The sequence below is a fragment of the Macrosteles quadrilineatus genome, unplaced genomic scaffold (assembly GCF_028750875.1).
Source record: "Macrosteles quadrilineatus isolate MER2022 unplaced genomic scaffold, UCM_ALF_1.0 Scaffold_1__1_contigs__length_201487025, whole genome shotgun sequence".
Taxonomy (NCBI): Eukaryota; Metazoa; Arthropoda; class Insecta; order Hemiptera; family Cicadellidae; genus Macrosteles; species Macrosteles quadrilineatus.
Genome location: NW_026542594.1, coordinates 182,543,057 through 182,558,636, shown reverse-complemented (window position 1 = coordinate 182,558,636; position 15,580 = coordinate 182,543,057). Strand labels below are relative to the sequence as shown.

The window sequence follows — 15,580 nt, the reverse complement described above, 5'->3', positions numbered from 1 at the left end:
CTAAACACATATTTCCTGTACACATAATGTTTTATGAAAAACATATAGTTTTACCACGCGTAAATTTAACAATAAACTTGTTGAAAAGTTCATCTTAATTTTAAAATGCTTAGTTCAAGGTAAAGATTGTTAGGATAACATTTTAAATATAAATACAGACTGAAATCACCTGACGTGCAATTAAGTATGATAATGTTAATTAGCTCTTCCAGGAATCACCTTATTAGAATAAATCCTAATGTGAGAATGGAGCCCAGAATGTTTACGTAGAGAATACGAGTTATCCTAACTTAAGATAAGCAAAAAACGGCTGCTTTGGGAAATGAATTTCTCAAAGAATTAATAATTAACCCCTACCTCCATTACACTTAAAAACCTTGAACTTATATCATCGGTGTTGTAAAAAATATTTCATATACACGAAAAATATTTTGAATAAAAATAAATAAACTCATTATTGTAATTTTGTTTGTCTTCGGAGTTCATTTTACTGTGAAACGTACTGTTGTACGTATATATTTTACACAAAGGTTATATTTTTATACCGAGATACTCGTTTCAAAATGCTTTTGTAAATTTACCTAACCCGCCATGTTAAACCTCCCTATCCCAAGCGTGATGTATACAACTTCCTTACTTCTCGAGTGATGTAAAGTATCAAAAACTCACTCGGTGATGTAATGAAACCCATTTAAATAACATTGCGTGATTAACTTAAAAAATATACCTCTATGGAGCCAACGACGTTCAACGCTAGAAATCAGCTGTGCTCTTGAATTTTATTGTTATGTTTTGATGAATTTTCCTAACCTAGCTTTTGTTTGTAAATGAACGTTACTGTTAGAAGATGAGTGAAATGGATAATGATTATTATTGTTCGTAACCTCCTGTATATTTTCGGGTCAGGTAAAATCTTGTACGTTACACGTTACGCAAGAGCGTGTTTACATCACTTTTTATTCACCTGCGTGATGTAAAAACGCTCTTACTACACTTGTAAGGTAAATAGCTATTACGCCATTTGAATGTTTTACGTTTTTGGAAAGAGAACGGCCCAAATTCTTTAATGTACCTTTGATTACTTATATTAGTTAATCATATGATGACATAAGAAAATAACAACAAACGCTAAAAGAAAAATTAGCAAAGAAGAAAAAGCTAAAAGAAAAATTTAGGTAATAGATTTTTATTGGTTTGTTTAATAAAACAAATTTTAATTAAGGGTTATCTCATAAAGATGGAAATATTCCTATTTGCAGAATTTGATCGTTTGGAACTAAAATATAATTTTACCCAATCTACCAATTAAAGTTGAAACTCCTATCGTACGTGAAAGAGTAAAAAAATGTTATTTTTGCAAACATTTCAAAAAGTTTACTTTTCCAATTTGGTGAAATAAACTATCCCATGGAGATGAAAATTTTTTAAACTTTAATCCTAGTTCGACCACCCCACAAAGATTTGTTTGACAAAAATATAATTTAACTTAACTGAATCTACCAATCAAAGTTGAAACTTAACTCTTTTCTCCTAAAAGAATTTAAAAATATGTATCCATACGATTGCTTGATTAGGCCTATATTCCTTTATTGAATAAAATTAATTTTACTAAAATAATCATACAAAAAGATGAAACTATTCCAAAATGTAATCAGAATTTAATTACGTCATAGATGTATTGATCGAAAATAACATTTAATTCAACATCAGACACCATTCAAAGTCGAGACTCTTGTTGCATACAAATGTCAATATGATTTTAGCCCTAATTGCTCTATTATATATATAGAACTGTCACAGCTGACTGCGCGTGCCCTATTGGTTGCTATGGTAACCAACGAGGAACGCTTGCAGTTACCTATGGTTTACACTCATACTCTATCAGAGCTTGTGCATTGTTGCCTTGAGCTTCGTTTGGAATACATATTTTTGTCTACCGTCGTGTTTTTGTAAGTTTTTATTCATTTTATAATAGTTTTAGGAGTTGTTAATACAGAATTGTGTTCAGGATTATAGGAAATCTTAATTTGACAGTTCGATGGTATGGGAAATAGTTGAAAATTACATTGTGTACCAAAAGTGATTATTTAAGTCTGGGTTTTGATATTTGAAAAGTTAAAAGTACTATTTATTCAAGCTCAAACCTAACTGTAATGAAAATGGGTGTTAAAAATGTAACTAAAAATAGGTAATAGAGTAACTACAAAAATGTGGTAGCTAAGGATAAATTTCAGACGATCTGGTTGTAGTGATTTTTTATTCTAATTTTTGTTGTCATTGCATTTTGCAGTATTAGCGTTCTTTTAGAAACATTTAATTACACAATTTATTGAATTAAGTGGATAAACTTATAGATTAAATAACAATTTCATAGTTTTCATAAGCGTAGAGTAGAGGAAAATATAAAACTGTGAACAATATACTTTTCGCAAACTTATTTAATTTAAGGTTTACAAAAAGTGTATGGAGAATCCATATATCGAAACCGATCAGTTATCTAACTTCCACTGTATGATAAAATAGAGAGTTTATGTATTTGTTAAAATGGTTTCATTTCAAAGTTTGAGAACACTTGTCACTATTGTTAGTGTTTCATTGGAAATGTAAAGTTCACTTTAACGTAAAACCTTTCAACCTACAAAACTTATCTTAAAGCCTATCATAGTTGCTAATATAAAACTTTGAGTTTTGTATAATTTTTGCATCTTTAGGTTAGACTACAAGCCATAAGATCAAGCATTATCATATGATTATATTGGCCTTATTTTATATAAATTATTCTTTACAAATAAATACTGGTAGTCCAACCTGTGAAAACAACACGTTATATTAGTGTTAATGGATTGACGTAGATGCTTTTTTGATCGTTCTCCGACAGATTCATTTCCAGTTTACAAACGCGTTTTCAAATTTTCATTTTACAGTATTAAACGAAATTTAAATGGTTTTCAATTTTGTTTAAGTTTACAAATATGTGTTAAAATTATATTCGATGTAGTTAGATGACCTAGTGACTTAGTACAATTGAACTTACATAAATTAGTGTTGATGATTTACACTGCCTTCTTAATAATTTATTACGATAGGTAGCAGTAGAATATGTATGTGCTTTAATCTAAACAATTAGATAGTAGTATATTTTTATCACTAGGGCCTAAAGTGACTCTTTTTAACCTCGAGCGAGGGTTAAAGGACAGTTTTAGCCCATGTGGGGAACTTTATTTTTCGACATATTGCATCATTAATTAACAAACTAAGCTAGAAAACGAAATAATTTTTATATAAAGATAACGTCTCAAAATCACTTCCAGCTTATTTCCAATTCTGCTAATGCAAATAAGCAGCTGTTTAGTAAGTGATTCAACCATTTAGTCTATTACGAATTCTTTACAGTAAATTATACCATCGATATGTCAAGCAATCGACAACAATAGGCTAAAACCTTACCTAATAAATCAATCGATAAATAATTTCGATCGATACGAATTCCACAATCGAAATTTACAACTTTTTACAACACCTGATATTTACTCCCTAGGGACTAAAAGTGATAGGGAATGAAAGTGCTACTTTAGACCCATAACGCATGCATTAAAAACAGCTGTTTCTTTCTGCAGTATGTCGAAAACATATTTCTTACGTCAATGTTACAAATTTTATACTATTTTAATCTTCAAAACAGAGGTGACTGGTGTGGCTGAGAATAATCGATTCTAACTTCAACTGCAATTTGTCACTGGGATTATTAATTGATGCTTTCCAACAATAGGTCAAAATTACATGGAAATAAGATGAATGATTGTAGATTTGTCTTACAAATAACCTTATAAAATGCTAATGACAAATGTACTTAAATAGTATACCAACCACACTTAATAATTATAACCTAACTTAAATAACTTCTTGATCATTATCGTATGTGTTATTAAATACCTGAAAGTACAAATACGTCAAATAACGCATTTAATATATTTACACTTACTCACAAGACGGTAAATACATATAAAAGATGGTTGACGTATTTGTACTCCTAACCTAAACTAAACTAACCTAACCTAATCCTAACCTAGGTTAGGTTGGGACGATTTTGTTATTTAAACCAATTAAAATCTAAATGGTAACAATCGTGACCTAGCCATTTCTTACAGTATAATAAGAAACGAAGCTATTTTTAAACTGAAACTAATGTATTCCGTTACAGACACTAAAGTCAAGGCCATCTGAATACGTAACTTTACGCTTCATGTTAAGTTTGCTTAAGAATCTACTTCTGTAAATAGTTTATCTCTCACGTACGTTCATTCAATATTTAGTAATGAATAAAGTTTGGGATACTCAAATTAATTTAAAACTGTGTCATTTTATGCTAACACAGATGGGGTTTATGTAGATCTTAATGAAAGCATACCTTGAAATTTAAAGTAATGATCATCCTCAAATTATTTATTTACAGACATTGCATTGTGGTTAGGTAAACTCCAATTAATAATTCTTGGTTTTAATTTATCAAACAGTTTTACGTAATTAATTTTTACGAAGTGAGCACCAAAGGTTTGGGACAGAGTTCCCTATTTCCGGCGATTCGGTGAATATCGAATCACTGAAAAGGTGTTGATTTGATTAGCAATTATGTGGACAATCGTGTATAATTTAATATTATAGGAAAACAGCAGACAAAATAAACTATGAAATAACCTGCAGAAACGTTATCAATTTTTCTCTAGTGAGATAAAATATTACTAGAAAATCTTAAAAATAGTGGAAATTCTTTGTTTGAAGTTCATTGTTGGTGATGGTGAGTTAATGTTGCTCAAAGGTTTATTGCGGACATTATCCATCACGATTGTAAAAAACAATACACAACGTTTCGGGATCTGGAATCTGATCCCGTCCTCAGGTGAAAAAAACTTAACTAATACATTACAACTAGTGTGAGCTTTTTACGTTACAACCTTTTATAGATTACAGTGTTTTGTGATTGGTTATTATTTGCATGTTGTATCATGACTTGACTGCTATACAGTGCATATTTTTTGACTGCTACCCTCTGTAGTGTATTCCAACTTAGGGTTTGTTTTTTACAATCGTGATGGAAAATGTCCTCAATAAACCTTTGAACAACACAGGGGAAATAATTTTGCAAATAATGAGGAAAAATATTGTATGGTATTTATAACAAGGAAAACGCTTTAAATTACGTTAATATAATACGATTTACCATATTAAATTTCATTAATGTGTAAAACGCATTGGAGGTTAAAACAGAACAACAATTAGACACTTCCGAGAAATTATCCTACTGTATTATGTCCATACGTATTTTGTTCAGCTAAATGTTCACATGATTTTCTAAAGCAGTTATTCCAAAGTAAGATAAATAATAATAGTATATTTTAAATACGAATTAACTAAAGAATTTATGATATGAAATCGTAACAGTGGTGTATTAATATTTTAATTTACTTTATACTTTAAGAAATCAATCATTTGTACGATCTCAGAGATTAAAAGAAGCAGTACCAACAGAACAGAAACCAAACTAAAAACTCTCCCTGATTACAAATCTCACCTGATTGGTTAAAACTAATCCAATCAGATTAAAGGAGCAACAATAGCAGGATTACCAACTTCTGAGAAAAAAACTGAAACATCGCCTTCAGTTTTACTCTCTAGAAGAGTATCTTGGCTTATTTTAAAATGTAGATATACAAGTTTTTGAATTAGTGGTTCATTCACTAGCTAAGGCAGTATTTTAAGGATACTTACTCTTAAAAGCGTATAGATTTTATGAAATATCATGCTTTAATATTCTTAAATAAGATTTCAATGCTTTTATGTTGTTGCTGTTGAAACAACCACTCTCACATTTAACAGTTTTTAGTGCAATAATGTTTTCTCTATTCTAATTTATTTAAATTAGATTATTTGATTTTAAATTGATAATACACGAAACACACCTTACGTGTTAATGGCACAGTAATGAGGTTCTCGACCAAATACTTAAATATTCGTATAATAATCTGCCAATGGACAGGATGTATACAATAAGTTGGAAAGAAATGTTAAATTACTGATAACAAAGTTTTTTACAAGCGTATCCACGTGTACAATAATGTCTGAAAATAGGAAGTTAAGTCAGAGTGCTTTACTCCGAAAGTTGGGAATAAATACAGAGAAGCAACAGAAAGCAAAATCCCCACTAAGAGCAAAAACCCTAAGGTAAATAAAAAGAATAAGAAGTTCCAGATAAAATGAACGATGTTTACTCAGTTTCTTTCGTTTGGAAGTTTATGGGATAATAAATACCAATAAAAACCTCATGTTCATTATTATTTCTCCCAATTAGTAAAAAATTAGGTTATAATTTAATGTTATTCGATGTAATTAACTTTTATATATTGCGCTGTCCACATAAATTTACGAAGAGGTTTAGTAATACAAATTTAATTATACACACGGATGAATTATATTTCTACGATTCTCACTACTGAATAATGTGTGCTTCTTAGAGTCAAATCAATCCGTTTCCCGATTCATTCATTATTATTAATCCAAATATACCATTGTAAGTCAAAAAATGTCAAAATTGTCTTAAGAAAAAAAATTACTTATGCATGTTTAAAAAAATTAGGCTAGGCCTATATTAAAGCAATCAATATAACAATGCGTCATCGTTTGAATAAACAAAGATAAACAATTACAGAGTTACTTAAGATATAACCATTAAGGGTTTCCTGGAAACGTCAATTAATTATTACTGGTTAAAGCTGAGTCTAACTGAATTCGTAATGTCTCTTGACTAGTTTTAACAAGAAAACCATTGATGGAGATTTTATTAAATTTATTTTCAATATCCACTAAGTATGAGACTTTAAGAAAATATCATAAACAATGTTTGTTGCTTGTATAGTTGCAAATTAAAAAAAAATATATGCATAGGCTTTCACGTCCGTTATCGTTAGAATGCGTAGTGGTGCTTATACTATCTATAATATTACACATATACATTATAATAATCCAGTGAATAGAGAGAGGTCTGTTAACTAAAAAACGGTCCGGTAGTTCCAAAATTTGTATATGTTGTCTACGGTGATAAGTAGGTGTTAAAAATGCAAAATGCACAATTTTGCCTCCTTTGCAGCCACCACCATATTGGAAAAATCGGGAAAAATTAGTTCTTTCTTGGGATTTTCTCTATATCTCAGTTTTGTTGCGCGTTTTAGTGAAAAACAAGGCCAAGAAAATATTCACCACTCTAAGAAATCAAGACACAACTCTAGGGTTAATAAAAAGGGGAAAATCGAATTTTCCGAAATTTTCCAAAATTCTAACATTAGATTGCTGTAAATCAGCAATGACCCATTCTAGGAAAACAAATAGCACAATCAAATTTGTAGGGCATTTAATTACCTACAAAATGACTCTTATTTTCCTTTGCAAATCGTTTGAAGAGGGGCTAAAAAATTAGAAACCAAACAAAGCAAATTTAAAAAACGGGTCTATTTTTTCGCTTTTGTGACTCCACATTTAACCTAAAAATTCACAAATTATTTTTCAGTTTAGGCTTGAATTTTAGTTAATTAATACCCCCGCCGCAGCAAACCTGAAGACCAAGCGAATTTCCATTTACATGCCTGGATTTCTACTAAAATATTCCCTTAGTGGTAAAAATATTTTATTAACTATATTAAACAGCAAGCAATAAACCAGGGCTTAACTAGACGTTATTTTCATTTAATATTTATAAAACAATTTATATAGTTTATAAATGGATAAGTGTAACTTGGATGTCAACTTTGCCATTAACCCTAATGATAAAACTAGGACATATTTAGCTATTCCGTCTAAGGTTTATATTACAATTAAGAACCATTAGTGCAACTTTAACAAACTGGAGTTAAAATAGAATTTTGATTGCAGTAATTTCTTTAAATTATATTTCAAATTATGACCGATTTTAGACAATTCAAACGATTTATTTACAACTTTTACCAGGTTTGTGGTAAGCATTTTTTAATCTGTTTACTCATCTTTAGTTGGTTAAGTGTGTGTGTAGTTGGGACGTGTTGGTGCGTAATTTGTACTGCTAATATATATAGTGGGATTGTTAAATATATAATATTTATACAAATTTATTTTCATGTTTATGTTTATGTCATCAATCTGCTTAGTCGGTAAAGGTTTTTTTTTAATAATCTACATTATTTTCGTCAGGGAAGTTTTACTGGAACTTAATGTTGTTAATGGTCCCTCAAAATCAATTTGGTTAACGATTCACCGCTCTGAAGGAAACTTAACAATATTTTTTTCCCTTCCGTAAATTTTAAAATATTTTAAATTATTCAAAACTTATCAATTTAATCAAGGGACATTTTAACGTTTAGAGTTTCACAAGTAAAACTTTACTATCATCATATACAATTGAGAAGTTCAAAGTTGTAAGATGTGAAGTTAATCTTTTGCCAAGCGAAGACACTCTGAACGCCCCAAGTGGCGTTTCCCTAAATATTAATTAATTATTCCTCCAGCTGCTCCTACTTGGAATCACCTGCTAATGAAACCTTCTAAAATTACGTTGCGAATCTGTTTTAAAATTCTTTAAAGTAAAATTTTTGTTATGCCAAACAGTTAAGATATATTATGTCTTTAAACCAAAGTACACGTTTCAATTTATTTTGAGTAGGCCGACTGTTCTATATTTTATATTTATCTTATTCACTTTTGTGAGTGTAATTTTCTTGACTGATAATTAAACAATAATTTTTTTGGAGATGGTCTTTTTAATCATACTAGAGGCCGTCCAGTGGTAGAAACTCGACCAAAAATATGCAATTTAGAGACTTCTCTATTTTTACACCACACTTTGAATAAAACATGCGATTGGTGTTTCTTCCATTTGTTTTTATTTTCTGTTTATATTTCGTTGTTATTTCGTCGCCAGCATGGCAAATCATAATATCCATGTTAAATTTCTCAAAATTTTAAATTCATTTTTTGTGCTTATTTTTGAGCCTATTTTAATTTATAAAGGGATTCTGCACACCTACAGGAAAATAGCTTTCTAACAGTATGCGTAGATTTTCCCTACGATGCACACGAGCTGAGAAAAAAGGTTTTAAAGAAACATGCTTGCCTATTAATATATAGATAGATAAGTAATTAATAAATACAGATGTAACATCGTACGTATATTTTGTGTAATCAGACGAAATAAAAATGGACGAAATTCAACATAAACTAAAATACTTTTATTGGCTGCAACTTTTGAATATATCCCATTCAACATAATGGTGCGTCTTAGAGTCATAATGAATTTCTTCAACTTAAATATTGTATAGATTCTTTTTTAAGTCATCCTCGATATACTAGGATGCTAGGCTCAATCCAAATAACGTGACATAACTTTTATCAAGGCCCAGAGGTTTTCCATCACGTAAATCCCATTGGTGATTGCCAAGATTCGAACTAGCGCCTCAAGGACCTAAGCCCTCACTTTACGTATACACCAGTTTGCTTTCTATTTTACATAGACTCTAAAGTTAAACTACAAACACTAGAGATAAATATGATATGTGTAAATTCCATGTAACAATTAAATTCAGAGACGTTAAACCTTATGGTATAGATTGATTATAGATTATAGATTGATTTGACAGATTGATAAACCAAGTGTGTATACCCTAACCCCATGAGGTTTGAACTGTTGTGGGGTACCAAACCAATTATAAACGATTATGGAGTTGGTATTAATAGTGAGATCAACTTATACCTTGTGATAGATGATTAGGTTAATATTAATGTTACTTGGGAAGAGAGCTGGTCTAGTGGTTAGAGAGCGGAACTTCAGTGCCTGAGGTCCCGGGTTCAAATCCCTCAAAATCACCAATGGATTTTATCTAAGTGATAATGCTGCACCCTCTAGGTCCAACCTGAAGTAATGTCTTAAGAAAAAATGTTATATTGCGATTGAGATTTCTACAGCATTAAATTCGAATCAAGTTGTTCCTTGTTTTACGCAAGTCAATAAGAAATTTCTTTGAAATATTTTATGGTTGTATTGTTAAGAGAAACATGAATAGAAAGTATATTATTGCACATATTCCTATGTTTACTTATTGCTTCAACTAGTGTCGTTTTTAGATACTGTTTACCTTAATTGCTTTGAGTTCTTGTAACAAAACACGACTATAAAACCATATGTGTGTTGTATTGTTTATTAGTGTTATTTAAATAAATACTGAAATGTTAGTATGGAAAACTAGTTGGTTTTCGCATTATTTTTAACGTTTGTTTATTTTCCCAACACTAACAACCATTAAAGTTAATGCCAAAAAGTTTACTATCTTAATATTTTCATATTCGCTAGGCAATATCAACTAACTATAAATGCCAGTTAGTTATTATTGGTTTCTTTAAACCTATGAGGTCGTATAAGAAAAAAATGTATTACAATATTTTTTAAACAGTAATCTAATTTCGAAAGTAACATAAAAAAACTACAATGCATCCGGGAATCCAATAATTTTGGTTAAAAAAATAAAAATCTTTCGAAATAAATAAAATCTTATATTATACTGAAATCATTTTTGTTGGTTTTCTCTTAGAGCTTAATCCTAACTTGATAACCTCTTATCCACAGTAAGCTTACAAGCTTTAACTTAAGCTAACCGTTTCTAACCAATTAATAAATTAGTTTTCAATCAAACAAATGTAATAATATAATCTTCAAAATCAACAAACTATTATACTGAATCATAGAGTGTAAAATAAATATAATTGATCAGCTGAAGAAATTAACTATAAGTACAGATATAGTAAATTTTGGAGCAATAGATTTAGCTTTCTACTATACGAATAGGTATTTCAGCACACACATTCTTAACGATCGGTAAGGCATTGAAACAGCTGATTGTTTACGTTATCGAACAGTTGTCCGATGTACTGACCCACAGTTATACATTATTTAGAAGGCAGTGGAACTTGGACGCTTTTAGAAATTGACCAACGACTATCAATAATGTTGCTTCTGTAATGTAGGTTACGAAGTTTAGAAAGTAATTTAAATTTATATCCATCTTCTAATGATTACCATTGGAACAGCTGATTGAATATCCTATTCCTATTTAATATCATTTGAGTATCCTTTTTAACAGCTGTTTGATGTTAGTGTATACAAGATTTAGAAGGCAGTGGGACTTGTTAAAATTTTAACTTTTTTAAAAACTGTCTAGATTGTCTACAAATTGAACAGATGATTTGTTTATGCTATAGAATAACTGCCCTTACACATTATTTTGAAGATAAAGACACTTCGACTCTTTTAGAAACTGACCATCACTAATCCATCTTCAAATTGTTGCTAATTTAATTTACAATCTTACTAAAGATCTTGTAGGCCTATTATATCAAATTGTAACCAACAGAAAATGTCGTTATCTAGGTTGGCACTACTTCAAGTAGTTTTAACCAATTAGGTTCCAATGAACAGAAAGTAAAAAGCAACAACCATTTCAAAATCGTAGGTGGCAAAGTTAAATAAATATTAAAACACAATTGGAGCGACAATCATAGTGAATTTACTAGCACATGGTTAGAGTTCTGATTAGAAAGAGCTTTTCTTATTTTTGTAAGTAAATCACTATTTTTAGCGAATTCCTCTATAGGGAAGTAGCTATTACCGTAGGTTGCACGATAAACCTAGGCCCGGGACCGATTTACTTTTTCATTTTGATGTCCCCAGAGGCCAAAAACACCATTCGTTCAAATTTGTATATATATTTTTATATATGTGTCCGTGAACGCGATAACTTGAGTAATTTTTGTCCGATTATGATGAAATTTGGTTTAAAGGTGTAAGGCGAGATAAACTTGAATGAGTTCGCGAACCACCATGATCGGACCATGGGAACTGGGTTTCTCCGTTGGGTTTTATGGGGTAAAAATTGGTTTTTCTCATTTTTGGCCCTCAAAACACAAAATTTCCCAATTTATCTCTAGACCATATTAAAGAGCTTAAAAAACAAATAATTTAGTATATGAAAGTGTTTTTGTACGGTTATTGGTAACGGAGAAAATTCAAAAATTGTAAATTAAAAATTCCCATGTTATTCTTATGGAGAATATTGAAAATGTTGTAGTTTGTTTGTTTATGGATATATTTTGATCAAACTAGGCAAATTTATTTATTTTATACTAAGCTATTAATATTTTACTAAAACACACTTTATTAGTTTCAGTTTTCTTGTGGCAGCAAACCTAGGTACTCGTTAAACCTAAATAGATTCAATTGAAAATCATTCAGAGAAATGGAAATTAGCTTAGTCGGCAGGTTTGCTGCGGCGGGGGTATTTAATATTTTCAGGCTGCAAGTAGGCCTAGTTTAATAATTAAAACGTGAAATCGTACCCTAAAATCTCGGGTTCTAATCCCACATATCACTAACAGCTTATAAGTACGTTATAAAACTGCTATCCGGTGATTTGGAAAAGTGCAAAAAAAGTTTATTTCAGCTGCGATTATTTTCCTATTTTATAAAGAAATAAATATGGTTTTACAAATTGACTCAAATTAAACCAAACAAAGATTGGTATCACTACGATAGAAAACGCCAATTTATTTATTCATTATGTATTTTACAATTAGTGAGTTTATTTTTCTGTTGGATAGAAAAAAATATTGTGAAAATCGAGTAAATTTCCAAAAACCATCAGTAACGTTTAGTGTTTTAGGGGAAGATATGTTTAATAGTGTAATCAGTGTGGGTAAATACATGACAGTCGTATTATTAATATTACAAATACAACGATACACATAATTAAATTTGTCCCAAAAGCCATTTGAGGAGAAACTATTAATAAAGTTTTTCTATGCAGCTGAGAAAAATGTCAGTGCTTGCTTGGGGATCAGAATGTCGCCAGTTCGATTGTGATAAGAATCATTATGTTCATGTTCGTACCCCAAAAACTGACTAGCTGTTCTTGATCATTAGACTTTTCAATTGGCAGAGCTAACGAATCAATTAATCTTAGTCAGTAACAAAGTTAAAGAGTTTAACACAGTCCATTCTACACTAAACCTGTATTCGGATTCAACTCAAATTACGTACCCATAGTACATACTCATCCTTATTAGAGCGAATATCTGTAAAATATAAACTATTTCATTCTGTAGGACCTGACTGTCTTTAACAAGTTTATCAGGTTAATGATATGTTGTTTCACTAAATATAGATGGGTTTTGGAAGATAAGAATTAAAATTCCGTTAGCTTATTCACAACATTCAATAACGAAACACAATAGTGTACACAAACAATTTTTAGTCAGCAAACGTCTTCAAATTTAATACTTTAAATAATTGATCCTGGCTAATGAAACAGCTGATCTTAGTTAATAAAGGTACACAGATAATCTCACTCCATTCTACACTCATCCTTTACTCATATTTGGGTTAAATTACGCACCTATGTGGCATCCTTATCTCTTTAATAATTGATTAACTTACTCCATAAATTAAAACTTTAAAAAATCAGTTAAATGAAAATAATTAACAAAAACGAAACAAAAATCCTGTTTGCAATCAGGTCTGTTTATGCAAAACCTAATCTCCGCTAATTCACTTCCTTACTGCATACTAATGTTCTCATCAAGTAATATTGGCAAGAACAGCTGACAAACAATGCGTTATCAGCTGATATTGCGCATGCCTGAGGTAACCATGGTAACGGATGTGGCGACCGCAGGGTATCACTTGTTGTCCAGTCATTGTGGTGATAGGTTGGGATTTGAAGTGATATTGGACAAATTGTGATCAATTTGGTAAGACAATAATTTTCATTGATGTAGTAATATTTGCTTAAGAGTGTTATGGTGTTTCAATTTAGGCTGTGTATATTTTCACATGAATGTTAATTATGTCGTAAGGAAGACTCTATTTGTTTAGTTTTACAAAAGAAATTTGAACATTGGTTTTAAGATTAAAGAAGGTAACTTAATTAAATTGATTAGATTACTTAAAAAGGAAGACTTCATTAATTTTTACTCCATCACTCTAATTATAATTTAAATATAATTAAAATAATAATAATATTATTTTAATGAAAATCTTTTATACGATCGATCATACATTTGGACTTACATCGAAACAAAGACTATATGTAATATAATTATATTGGAATTAGACATTCTTCAATATGTCTTATAACGTTTTGAGCTCATCCAATATAAAACAGCTCACGCTCTTATTTGCAAATTTAGATGTTTGTATTATTTTGTATACAGTACCAATAGGCGGCAAAAGTTTGCAATGAAAAAGTAACCACTCCATGGCTTTAAATGTTATTGTTTTCAAAGTTTAAGAACAGCTCAGTTAGTAGCCCATCTAGTTTTATTTATTTTCTAAAACTCCGTTTGCAGTGGAAGATTGATTTAGTCGTACTCAACGATATACATCGATGTACGACATTTTCAATTTATGATCAAGAGAATTCGTGTCGTACAAAACTAAATAATATATGTGAAATATCCTACGCCGCAGAACACCTGCAGACTAAGTGAATTTCCATACCTGATTTGATTTTCAATTAAAACTAATACTTGCGTTATATCTACATAACAAATTTAAACTCTTTATAATTTCATTTTTCTATAACACTATTATATTATGATATTTCTGGTTAAGTGAAGGCAGGCCTCAGACCAGCGTGTTACTTAATTGTCATTAGGATAACGTTATTGCTGATTGTGATTATTGCTGATTATTAGTGCATTTGCTGATTGTAGAAGTGCTCCAACCTCTAAGCTAGAAGTACACCACTCCAATCACTTAAACTAGCCAAACTCAGCGTATGTGTTCAATCAATACAAATAAATACTGTATTATGCAATAACATTACTTGATTCAAGAAAAAGATCTGCTAAGGGTGACATAGATTTTAAATTGTTATTATTTCCTTCTATGCGTTTATGCTGATTACCTAAAGAGCATTTAAGTTATAATATTCAATTCGATTATGCAAAAGAAGGTTTTTAAGGTGGGGTTTAATGTTTTTAAGAGATTGTCAACAACATGATGTTGAGATCATGGTGTCCAAAACTTTTCATCTAGTTTTAGAATTTATTTACACTCAGAACTTTAATTTTGATATTTGTTTTTTGACTGGAAAAAGCTATTTAAACTGTGTTGAGAAATTACCGTCCAATTACGTAGCTATTTAATGATAAATTTTGTTTACGTCTAAAATAACCAGGATATTTTAATCGCAAAATTAAATATTTTTATAATTTCATTTATCATAAGTTAAAGCTACACAAACGAGAGCTCAAATTCGTTCAAAACAGGTTTTACGTTCTTACCAAATTCAATTAAATTCGGATGGCTTTTATTCCATCGTGTAAATGGACACATATTACGGGTATCTAATCGGATGGTGTTTTTGGCCTTTAGGGGGCATCGAAACAAAAAAGTAAAGCGATATCGTGTTTATATACTGCTATCAGACCTACCGCAATAGCTTTATCCTTATATGGAAAATTCGCTAAAACTATATATTTTATAATTTATCATATTAAGCTTCCTTCACTC

General features: G+C 30.3%; 1 protein-coding gene across 3 annotated transcripts in view; it reads left to right on the top strand.

Moving 5' to 3' along the window:
• LOC128991266 (ras-related protein Rab-37) overlaps positions 1-15,580 on the top strand; it is a 193,882-nt gene that overhangs the window by 33,932 nt on the left and 144,370 nt on the right. Inside the window, exon 1 of one of the 3 annotated variants that reach the window (XM_054414002.1) lies at positions 13,762-13,815. The exons of the other annotated variants lie outside the window; for them this stretch is intronic. The gene's annotated coding sequence lies outside the window, so the exon portion shown is untranslated. Of the gene's footprint in view, positions 1-13,761; positions 13,816-15,580 lie in introns of those variants that run through there. 3 annotated transcript variants of the gene reach the window in all.